The 12,168-nt window shown below is 32.6% G+C and overlaps 1 protein-coding gene across 1 annotated transcript in view; it reads left to right on the forward strand.

Moving 5' to 3' along the window:
• The first annotated feature begins 585 nt into the window (after positions 1–585).
• LOC139500792 (uncharacterized) overlaps positions 586–12,168 on the forward strand; it is a 35,895-nt gene continuing 24,312 nt past the window's right edge. Inside the window, exon 1 of the mRNA XM_071289655.1 lies at positions 586–697. The gene's annotated coding sequence lies outside the window, so the exon portion shown is untranslated. The remainder of the gene's footprint in view (positions 698–12,168) is intronic.

The raw sequence follows: 12,168 nt of genomic DNA on the forward strand, positions 1-12,168 counted from the left end.
ATGTCGATGAGCAATCTGCCTTTTATAGTTTTGTAATAACGGTTTTATTTTTAAACCTTGATTTTTCTCAGATACTGATTATATTATGTTGAACCATTTTGACAGACAGTTTTATTTTTTTTTGTAAATTTGTCCGTATTATTCATTATATTAGATTATTAATTGACCTTGCGTCTTCTCGATAAGATTGAATTCACGATCAGATACAAGAGCTTTCACGATCCAATTGTAATACTGGACTACCGTTATGTATTCTTTCACGATCTTTTTTCTCGATAAACCGAACGTCATCTTATTGTTATGGTTTTGCCTGTATGATTTGTATGCTAATACATGTACCTAGTAATTAGTTTATATCAGATACGGTCGTCTCATTATGTTACATGTATTGGAGTTTTACCTGTATTTGCATGAAACGTGCTAATTATGAATTGACCAATACTTTTAGATAGATAAATAAATATGACGACACAATTTTGTCATGGAAACTGCAGTTGTGATTCCGAATTTTTATTTATTAATGAGGTGAGTGTTGAAGCAGATGTTACTTAACCAATGATAGTTGTGTGTTGTAAATGATTTAACTCTATGTAACCAATATCAGATTTGTTACTGATGTTACTATATCAACCAATGACCGTTCTAGGAAATAATTGATGTAACTATATCAACCACTGCTCGCTACATCACGTGTGAGGTAAGCATAGTATTTTTTATATTATTTGCGTTTTGCTTGTTGCCTCTAGTAGCTTTATTGTGTTCTTTAGTATCTTTTAACGTATCTCTATCCGGTGTTGTAAGATGTTACTTACCGTGAACATGTAAATACATTTTCATCACTCATTCGTAAATTTTACGGACGCCATCACGAGTTATTAGTTGACCGGAATATCCGTTTCACAGTTGATATCAGATATGTTCATAATGTCGTAAATACAATCCCATTTCCTTTTCACTGATATGGCCTACCGAATTAGACAATTTACCGGCTTTGTAATCACATGAACAACACGACGGATGCCACATGCGAAGTAGGATCTGTTTACCCTTCCGGAGCACCTGATATCAGTCATCCCCAGTTATAGGTGGGGTTCGTGTTGCTTAGTCTTTAAAATTTTTCTATGCTGTACGTGTCTTGTTTTTCTGTTTGTCATCATTCCGAGTGTTCAAAAGATACATATAGTATCTGTATTCTACATCATCGGCCTGCTTTGTGGTACATAAATGATAGTAAGCATTCAAAAATTCCACATGTGAATGTATTAGCCTGTTAAGCTACTTAAATTATAGTAATTTAGTCATTTATTTATTCCAAAATATTGTTTGTTCATAGTTCTAGCGTTACTGATATGTAATTGGGTTACCTTTCTTGTACTTTAGAACGTCATTCAGCTGTTCTTTCAGTATCCACTAAAACATGTTACATGTTAATAAATTCGTTTTACACTATTCTAGTAGATCGAAACGAAAAATATAATCACACAATCTGCAAGACTGTATTGTATATCCCCCCCCCCCCCCCCTTTCCGATATTATTTCACTCATATTAACATATACATCTATTGGTAAAGGATTAAAACAATTCTGATGTTGCATTACATACAGATTTCATAGGAATCGTCACAGCATTATAGCATATATCATTGCGATCTCAGTATTTATTACGCATATAATAGGAGAGATCTGACTCCTACTTACCGTTGTTCATATCACGTAGATCGATTAAGAGACAAAATCATTGCAATAATAAACAGAGACAAAAGCACATGATACACCCGTCGTCTTGTGTGTGAAGTTTTATGCAATAATCATAAATAGTTTCTGAGATACGGCGCGACATGTGACCCCCCCCTTTTTTTTTTAACAAAAAACTCAATAACTCTAACATTACATTTTGAACCATCACCAAAAAGTGTACAGATCTTTAGATTAATATAACTAAGAAGTGTGTAAAGTTTTTAGCAATAATCATAAACTGTTTGTCGGATACGGCGCAACGTGTGACCCCTCCTTTTTTTTAAACAAATTAAAAAACTCAATAATACTAAAATAAAAATTTGAATCATCATCAAAAAGTATACAGATCTTTTAATATAAATAAGAAGTGTGTAACGTTTTAAGCAATACTAATAAATCGTTTTTTATATATAGCGAGACATGCGAAAAAAACCATCATAAGAAACAACTATGTTAAGTTTCATGAAATTTGGATAAGTTGTTCTCAAGTCACGGTGCGACATGTTTCCACCGGACAGACGGACAGACAGACAGACGACAGCCGGACGCCAGACATTTGTGTATACCATATACGTCCCGGCTTAATTTTGACAGTTGTATACAAACTGAGGGAATGACATGACCGCTGAATGGAACGAGCCAATTGGGTAATCATATCCTGCTATATACACACTTTTGTGGTTGCCTTTTGTTGATGTGGTTCATAAGTGTTTCTCGTATCTTGTTTTTTTTTGCATAGATCAGACTGTTGTATTTCCTGTTTGAATTGGTCATTTTTGGGAACTTTTATAGCTTGCTGTTTGGTGTGAGCCAAGGCTTCATGTTGAACACCGTACTTTGACCTATAATGGTTTACTTTTACAAAATATATATAACTTGGATTCCATTGGAGAGTTGTCTTATTGGCACGCATACCTCATCGTCTTATATCGTGTACATAATTGTATTGAAATATGGATAATTATCTCTATACCTTTGTAATTTAGTTTGTGAGAATAAAGAAATATATAATGAAATTATCGTCCACTTATTAATAATTGAACAAGAAAAAAATCGAATAAAACCAACATCACGAGACAGATTGTGTACTGTGTCACCAAAACATGGTTAGAATAATGATATTGTGTACTGTGTCACCAAAACATGGTTAGAATAATGATATTGTGTATTGTGTCACCAAAACATGGTTAGAATAATGATATTGTGTACTGTATCACCAAAACATGGTCATACAACAACTCTGAAATAATAGAATTTGTGTGTGTGTTTTCTTCTAGCTATTATTAAGGGGGAAATTTATATAAAAATAAGGAGATGTGGTATTATTGCTACTAATGAGACAAGTATCCACCAAATAATATGAGGCAGGCATTACCTGTAAATGGGGACGAAGTCTGTATGAATTATTTTTTTGTAACTTAATTATTTGTCAAAAAAAAAAGAAACGGAAATACCGTAACGTTTCCGATTTTGGTTCTGTTGTTAGGGATTTTAGTTGTGACGTTATTTAAATTATGACGTCATATGCAATGTAAACAAAGAAACGCTATCATTAGGTAACGTTTTTTCATATCAAGGAATTATTAAAAATAAAATTGGTATTACACGTTCCTTCCTATTTTATACTAGACTGATAAATATATATTTTACTCAAAGTTCCATACAAACGAGACCGGAAAAAGGAAGTATATTGTACATTTCTGCGCAGGTCCGGGATTTCAAAACATGACATAAAAAAAATTGAACGATTTTGAGTTCATTAGTACAATGAAAAATTCGGGAAATTTTCCCGAATTTTTTTTTTTTATTGAATTTTCTACTGTTATTGGGGACTTCGTCCCCATAATATGAGGCAGGCATTACCTGTAAATGGTTCGAAGTCTGTATGAATTATATTTTTGCAACTTAAATATTTGTTTAAAAAAAAAGAAACGGAAATACCGTAACGTTTCCGATTTTAGTTCTGTCGTTAGGGATTTAGTTGTGACGTTATTTAAATTATGACATCATATGCAATGTAAACAAAGAAACGCTATCATCCGTTAACGTTTTTTCATATCAAGGAATTATTAAAAATGAAATTGGTATTGCGCGTTCCTTCCTATTTTATACTAGACTGATAAATATATATTTTACTCAAAGTTTCATACAAACGAGACCGGAAAAGGGAAGTACATTGTACATTTCTGCGCAGGTCCGGGATTTCAAAACACGACAAAAAAAATTTGAACGATTTTGAGTTCATTAGTACAATGAAAAATTCGGGAAATTTTCCCGTATTTTTTTTTTATTGAATTTTCTACTGTTATTGGGGACTCCGTCCCCATATAAATGAAGTGGATGTAAGCAATTAAAGGCAACCGTACGACATTCAAAAAAAAAAGAAAACATGATGAGAAAAATCCATAAAAAGCCCCGACATTCAAAAAATATGTTTGCAGATTGTTTAAGCCAGTCTGAAGATAACATTTTTATGTTTTTTAATTCTCCGTTTCATTAAAGTGTTAACAATTAAAAATGACCTTTTCTGGCTGTAATTTCAATGGTTTGTTAAGAACATTTAAAAATATAATAACTAAAAATTTTGGTTTTAACTCGTGTATGTTCTCAAGAAATTTTACCTTTAGATGGGTACAAATGTGATTTAAACTGTATCTGAATCAAAAAATTGCAAGGGTGTATTGGCAGTATTTGCTAGTAGAGAAATGTACGTCTTTTTGCAATAATTGTGACAAACAAATTTTTGAACAACTATATACACTTATGTCGCAATTATAGTACTTCAGGGGAGATAAATAAAATGATATGCTATGAGTTCGATTTTACGATCTTTTATGAGGCATGGTCTTTCATTTTTGTATGATTCTATAATAGTTTAGGTCATTCTTCTTTATATTCTTTTTATTTTTTGTTCATTGGTCTCTATTGCTAATATTATAGCACCCCATCTTTCTCTAGTCTTTATATTTTTTGGGGCTTATTGTTCTCTATTCTTAATAGGCGGTTCGGGGGGGGCTAGGTTTTCCCCCTTATGGAAAGTTCTGGATCCGCCACTGTTTTTTACCTTTTTGGTCCATTTATTTGCAGTATTGGTATTTAATTCTATTTTTAAAGTTGGTGTTACATAGGATGATGTATATCCATGAACTTGGTATTCATCCAATTAAAAAGTGCAGAAGTTCCGGAAATAAAGCACAAATTACGTACTAATATGATAAACATAATATTGAGATGTACATAGAATCAAAGTCACGAATAATTCTAAGAAATAAAGTCATTTAATCGTTTAAAATTGTGTCTGTTCTGTAGGTTTTTAGAAAACTTTTGAAAAAAACTATTCGACATGCAGATTTTTTATAACATAAACACGTTTCATAGCACTTAAGGTGTTAAATGTATTGGGCTATAATATAAAAATTATAGAATTTGTTCATACTTTGCCAAAACGTAATATATTTTGTGTATGTTCATAAATATAAATAAAAATAATGGGTCATCGAGCATTTTCTCAAGCTACAGGTTGTGACAAAATGACAAATTTTGTATGGGACTAAACATCATTTTATGTGATTAGAAGCTAAACTAAATGATAGAATTAAAAAAAAAAAAGAAAACATGATGAGAAAAATCCATAAAAAGCCCCGAGATTCAAAAAAATATGTTTGCAGATTGTTTAAGCCAGTCTGAAGATAACATTTTTATGTTTTTTAATTCTCCGTTTCATCTGTATTAAAGTGTTAACAATTAAAAATGACCTTTTCTGGCTGTAATTTCAATGGTTTGTTAAGAACATTTAAAAATATAATAACTAAAAATTTTGGTTTTAACTCGTGTATGTTCTCAAGAAATTTTACCTTTAGATGGGTACAAATGTGATTTAAACTGTATCTGAATCAAATAATAGCAAGGGTGTATTGGCAGTATTTGCTAGTAGAGAAATGTACGTCTTTTTGCAATAATTGTGACAAACAAATTTTTGAACAACTATATACACTTATGTCGTAATTATAGTACTTCAGGGGAGATAAATAAAATGATATGCTATGAGTTCGATTTTACGATCTTTTATGAGGCTCTGAAAGGTGCATGGTCTTTCATTTTTGTATGATTCTATAATAGTTTAGGTCATTCTTCTTTATATTCTTTTGATTTTTTGTCCATTGGTCTCTATTGCTAATATTATAGCACCCCATCTTTCTCTAGTCTTTATATTTTTTGGGGCTTATTGTTCTCTATTCTTAATAGGCGGTTCGGGGGGGGGGGGGGCCTAGGTTTCCCGCCCCCCTTTTCGTTGGAAAAATTTGGTTGATAGGGAATCACTGGCGCGCCCCCCTCAGGTCAGTCAGCGGGTCCCCCCTTATGGAAAGTTCTGGATCCGCCACTGTTTTTTACCTTTTTGGTCCATTTATTTGCAGTATTGGTAATTAATTCTATTTTTAAAGTTGGTGATACATAAGATGATGTATATCCATGAACTTGGTATTCATCCAATTAAAAAGTGCAGAAGTTCCGGAAATAAAGCACAAATTACGTACTAATATGATAAACATAATATTTAGCTGTACATAGAATCAAAGTCACGAATAATTCTAAAAAATAAAGTCATTTAATCGTTTAAAATTGTGTCTGTTCTGTAGGTTTTTAGAAAACTTTTGAAAAAACTATTCGACATGCAGATTTTTTATAACATAAACACGTTTCATAGCACTTAAGGTGTTAAATGTATTGGGCTATAATATAAAACTTTTAGAATTTGTTCATATTTTGCCAAAACGTAATATATTTTGTGTATGTTCATAAATATAATTAAAAATAATGGGTCATCGAGCATTTTCTTAAGCTACAGGTTGTGACCAAATGACACATTTTGTATGGGACAAAACATCATTTTATGTGATAAGAAGCTAAACTAAATGATAGAATTGTTAAAGAAAACACACGAGAAGATAGCTTTTAGAATATACTGTGAGAACATATAGGGTCATTGTACGTTTTTTCTGTCTTCAATATACAATTGATGTGTTTGAGCTTTTGATATTGCCATTTGATTAGTGACTTTCCTTTTTAAATTTTAGGTATTTTTGTGAATTTACTCTGTACCAAGTCAAGAAAGAATATGGCAGTTATTATCAAATAGTTCGTTTCTATGTATGTTATTTTTTTTGTTGCACTTCAGTTTTTCCTGTTGTTCCTTTTGGTTTGGTTTGTGACTCGGATTTGAACACCGGTGTACTATACTGCTGCCTTTTTTTTTTTAACAAAATCCCTCTTGTTTGGGGAAAGCATGGATTCATTTTAAGCCATACGTTGTTCTCTCTGTATATGTTCATTTGGACCATACGCGTATGTTCATGGCAATATGCGTATGGTCATGGCCGTATGTGTATATTATAGACCACGCGCGTATGACAATGCACGTTAAAAAGGTGTCATTTAAGTTAAGAGCATCTAATAAGGAAATATTTGCCTTTTCAATCACATGGTTAGCATTATTTCATAATTGATGAAATACAACGAGTTTTCCTAACAAGTAAGTAAAATTGTAAGTAAATTATTTATTTTAGTGACATGTGTAAATATGTACAGTTTATAAACATATAGTATAAAAATGATAAATATTAATACACCCGGCCCAATGGACCTTTAAGTCACCCCAAATAAAATTAAATAATTATCATAAAACCATTATATCACGTTCTTGGAAAAACAAATTATTCAAGAAATTGATCCGTCTTCGCAGTAGTACGAAACCCAAGATGTCGACTTGTGAAAATAATAATATGTAAGGGATTATCATTCTCTTTCAAACATAGAATATTTTAAAGTGTTCATGGCTCAAATGGTCTCTTGATTGGTTCAAGTTGTATTCAAAAATAAGATTCATTGGCAGTGTAAAAGAGGGACGAAAGATACCAGAGTCAAACTCATAGATAGAAAATAATGACAACGCCATAGCTAAAAATGAAAAAAAAGACAAACAGGCAAATAATAGTACAGAAGACTATTCATAGAAAACTAAAGACTCTGCAACACGAACCCCACCAAAAACTGGGGGTGATCTCAGGTGCACCGGAGCTAAATGTTTATAATAAGTACATGACTTAATTTTCCAGCATTTCATTAATGGGTTGGTTTAAGTGACGTAAGGACTTTTTTTAAAATTTGGTAACTATTAAAAAAAAGTGTTTTATAGGTATAAGGTGACACAAAACTACAAAAAAAGCGTAGGAATTGTATGTTTTCTAATTTTTAGTATGAATATTAATGATGTAATATTGTAGCGAGGAATTATCCTTTTTTAGTTACAATTCAGATGAATAAATGCATTTGAGTTACTTATGATTTTATTTTACACGACAGCCAATATTTTGGTTCCTACTTCTGAAATCAAATACTCTTTCGTTATATCAGAGATTGATTATTATTAAATGTAAGTTTTAGATATATTGAAATCTTAAATCAAATTTCTGTTGCATAATTATAGTGTAGTAAAGATAAAGATTTAGATGATTTTCTTATTTCAAAACTTTAATTTTGTGGTAATTTGAAGTTATTAATATTTCCACAATTACCATTAAAGTTACAAATTTTACAGCACAAGTAAACTCCAAATTTAGATTTGTTGGTTTGTTACACAATTCAACATTCAGTCAGTTTCAATCACTGTGATAAATCTTTTCAATCACATAAATGTGCTTTGGGGCAGTTGTAACTCATTTATACAAACTCTTTTTTTTTTAACTGTAAATATTAAATAGACCCACATAATAGGATAATCCCTTACTAAGAACATGATTTATAATCATTCTTTATAATTAAGAGACATCAAATCCTACAATTTCATTGGTCGAGAGCACTTTGATATATTCTAACTTTAATTAGAATATAGCAAAGTGCTCTCGACCAATGACATTGTAGAATTTGGTGTCTCTTACTTGTGAAGAATGAATGTGCTCCACGAAACCTCTTTCTAAATTATTAACATCTATTTTATCAGCAATCAAAGACAGGCTTCAAAGTTATTGTGAAACTGCCTATTCTAGAGGTGGCGTGAATCAGATGTGGATACTTAAACATTCCAAAGATCTTTTAGAGTACATACAATATAACTCTCTTTCATCGTGTAATAGTATTAAAACATTTGACTTTTCTACAATTACACAAGTATTCCACATTCCAAACTAAAAGACAAAATTGAAAGAGTTGGTATTTCTTTGTTTCATAAAAAAGAATGGCTAGCGAAGATACAAGTATCTTGTCTTAGGGAGGGATAAATCCTACTTTGTAAAGGATCACTCTGATTAAAAAAAAAATTCTCTGAAACTGACATAATCAAGATGCTTGATTTCTTGATTGACAACATATTTGTTACGTTTGGAGGACTATCGGCATTCCAATGGAAACGAATTGTGCCCCTCTTCTTGCCGACTTGTTTCTTTATTATTATGATGGCTGACTTCACACAGGAACTTCTTAGGAATAAAGATAAGATGTTAGCAATATTCTTTAACTCTACTTTCCGCTATAAAGATGATGTTCTTTCACTAAATAATTCAAATTTTGGTGACTATGTTGAACTCATCTATCCCATCGAACTAGAGATAAATGATACTACAGATACAGTTAAGTCGGCCTCATATCTTGACTTACATCTAAAAATTGACAATGAGGGTCGGTTGAAAACACAACTTTACGACAAAAGAGATGATTTCAGCTTTCCAATTGTAAACTTTCCATTTCTAAGTAGCAACATTCAAGCAGCACCTGCATATGGCGTATATATCTCCCAATTGATACGATATTCCCCTGCTTGCATTTCCTATCATGATTTTCTTGATAGAGGGTTGCTGCTCACAAGGAAGCTATTAAATGGTGAAGTTGAAATCATCCCTTCATAAATTTTACGGACGCCATCACGAGATGGTTGACCGTTTCACAAATGATATCGGATATGTTCCTTACGTCGTAACTACAATCCCCTTCCCTTTCATGAATATGACCTACCGAATTAGACTATTTACCGGATTTGTTATCACATAAGCAACACGCAGGGTACCACATGTGGAGCAGGATCTGCTTACCCTTCCGGAGCACCTGAGATCACCCCTAGTTTTTTGTGGGGTTCGTATTGCTTATTCTTTAGTTTTCTATGTTGTGTCATGTGTGCTATTGTTTGTCTGTTTGTCTTTTTCATTTTTAGCCATTGCCTCGTATGTATGTATGTATGTACTGGTAAATGCTTCCGATATCCGAAGAACCCCTCGAAAGCTGCGTGGCATCCACGTACACTCCCTGCCGGGATTAATGGAGATGTGTCACTAACGTATAAATAAGGACAATTCAATCCCCACCCAACACAAAGGAAGTGCTAGGACACCGGGAAGTCTGTTATTATGGTGGAGGAAGCCGAAGTACTCGGAGAGAACCACCGGGCCACTGGGTGGAAAATGACAAACCAGAGAGATATCAGAAGATTGATCTCCAGTTGGCCCAGGGGACAACTTTAACCAATCGAGGACCCAAAGTACCCATTATAGTTTAAATTCCGGTCTTGGTACCAGAGATGTGTGTGAGAGGGTGAAAATTACCCTTCTGATGTACTGATAATTTTAACACCCCGAGTGAGAATCGAACTCGGGACCTTCAGCACTGTAGCCATCGGTCTTAACCACTTAACCACGAACTAAAACTAAATCGTTGTCAGTTTATTTTCTATTTATGAGTTTGACTGTCCCTCTGGTATCTTTCGTCCCTCTTTTACAATATTCTAAACTTGTTAGAGAATGATAATCCCTTTCTTCATGATAAGTACTCGCTATCGCTCGTACTTAACCACGAAGAAAGGGATTATCATTCTCTTACATATACGAAAAATTTGAATGAGCTTTAAAACAAAAGACTAATTGCTTTACTAAAATGAACTTTGGTCATTGAAACTCTCTTTTTTATGTGATCTTCTTCAATATAATGATCAAACTTCATTATGCCTATATATATTATATATAAGGCTGTTTTTGTATTGATAGAAGTAATTCTAGCTTGCTGTTTTGTGGTCATTTTTATAAATTTCATTTTAAAGTCATATGAAACGAGTGAGTGGTGAAAAATAATGTTTTTCCAATTCTTGAACCAATGCATGTATATATCACAAACTAAGTCCTCTGTGCACGATTTTATCATTATTTACGCAAATATATCGTATAATCGTCAATTTTTTTTCTCTGTCTGTTATGATTTAACAAATATGGCTGCTCATTAAATGCCGTGTTTTGAAGCCGAAGTTTACCGATTGTCACCTTATAGTAAATAAATAACAAAAAGCATGGGTATTGAGCACGTGCTTAACATGTACAATCAGATAATTGTTTATTTTAATGACATATTCATGCGTATTGCGATCACCGGATTTTTACGAGGAGGGTCACGCTCAGGTCACTATGCATACGGAAAATATGTCGGCGAATTGCTTCCTGGAAGCAAGCAATTAAAAATAAGTAAACTTCTTCTAAATGTGGACATTTAAAGAATTTTCCTCAGAAACAAGTATATGTACAAAAGTTTTATAATGAAAACTATCCATTTAGTTATAAAAAACAGATGCATATTTTTTTTTAATTTGAGGTTTCATATGACTTTAACAAAAATTTAAATTTTTCGAAAAAACTAATGTTTTCTTATCCAAGGCATAGATTATCTTACCTGTATTTGGCACAATTTTTTGGAATTTTGGATCCTCAATGCTCTTCAAACTTTGTACTTGTTTGTCTTATATAAATATTTTGATATGAGCGTCACTGATAAGTCTTATGTAGACGAAACGCGCATCTGGCGTACTAAATTATAATCCTGGTACCTTTGATAACTATTTTCACCACTGGGTCAATGCCACTGCTGGTCGACGTTTCGTACCCGATGGTATCACCAGCCCAGTATTCAGCACTTCGTTGTTGACATGAATATCATTATGTGGTCATTTTTATAAATTTCCTGTTAATAAAAATTTTAATTTTTCGAAAAACTAAGGATTTATTTATCCCAGGCATAGATTACCTTAGCTGTATTTGGCACAATTTTTAGAATTTTGGATCCTCAATGCTCTTCAAACTTTGTACTTGTTTTCCTTTTATAACTATTTTGATATGAGCGTCACTGACGAGTCTTATGTAGACGAACGCGCGTCTGGCGTACTAAATTATAATCCTGGTACCTTTGAAAACTATTCGATCCAAATTGCCCAAAATTCCTGAGGATGTAGCGAACAATTTGTAAATGCACACAGATAATAAACAGTGAATAGGGAGATAACTCTTACAAAGTAAATGGTTCGGCTTATCAGGGTGAAATTTAAAAGCACATAAACTATACGATACAATATGAGAAATATCTAAGCGACATATTGCGAAACAAACAATTTTTGGCGGAAGAAAAAAA

This window comes from Mytilus edulis, chromosome 13, assembly GCF_963676685.1.
Source record: "Mytilus edulis chromosome 13, xbMytEdul2.2, whole genome shotgun sequence".
NCBI classification, from domain to species: domain Eukaryota; kingdom Metazoa; phylum Mollusca; class Bivalvia; order Mytilida; family Mytilidae; genus Mytilus; species Mytilus edulis.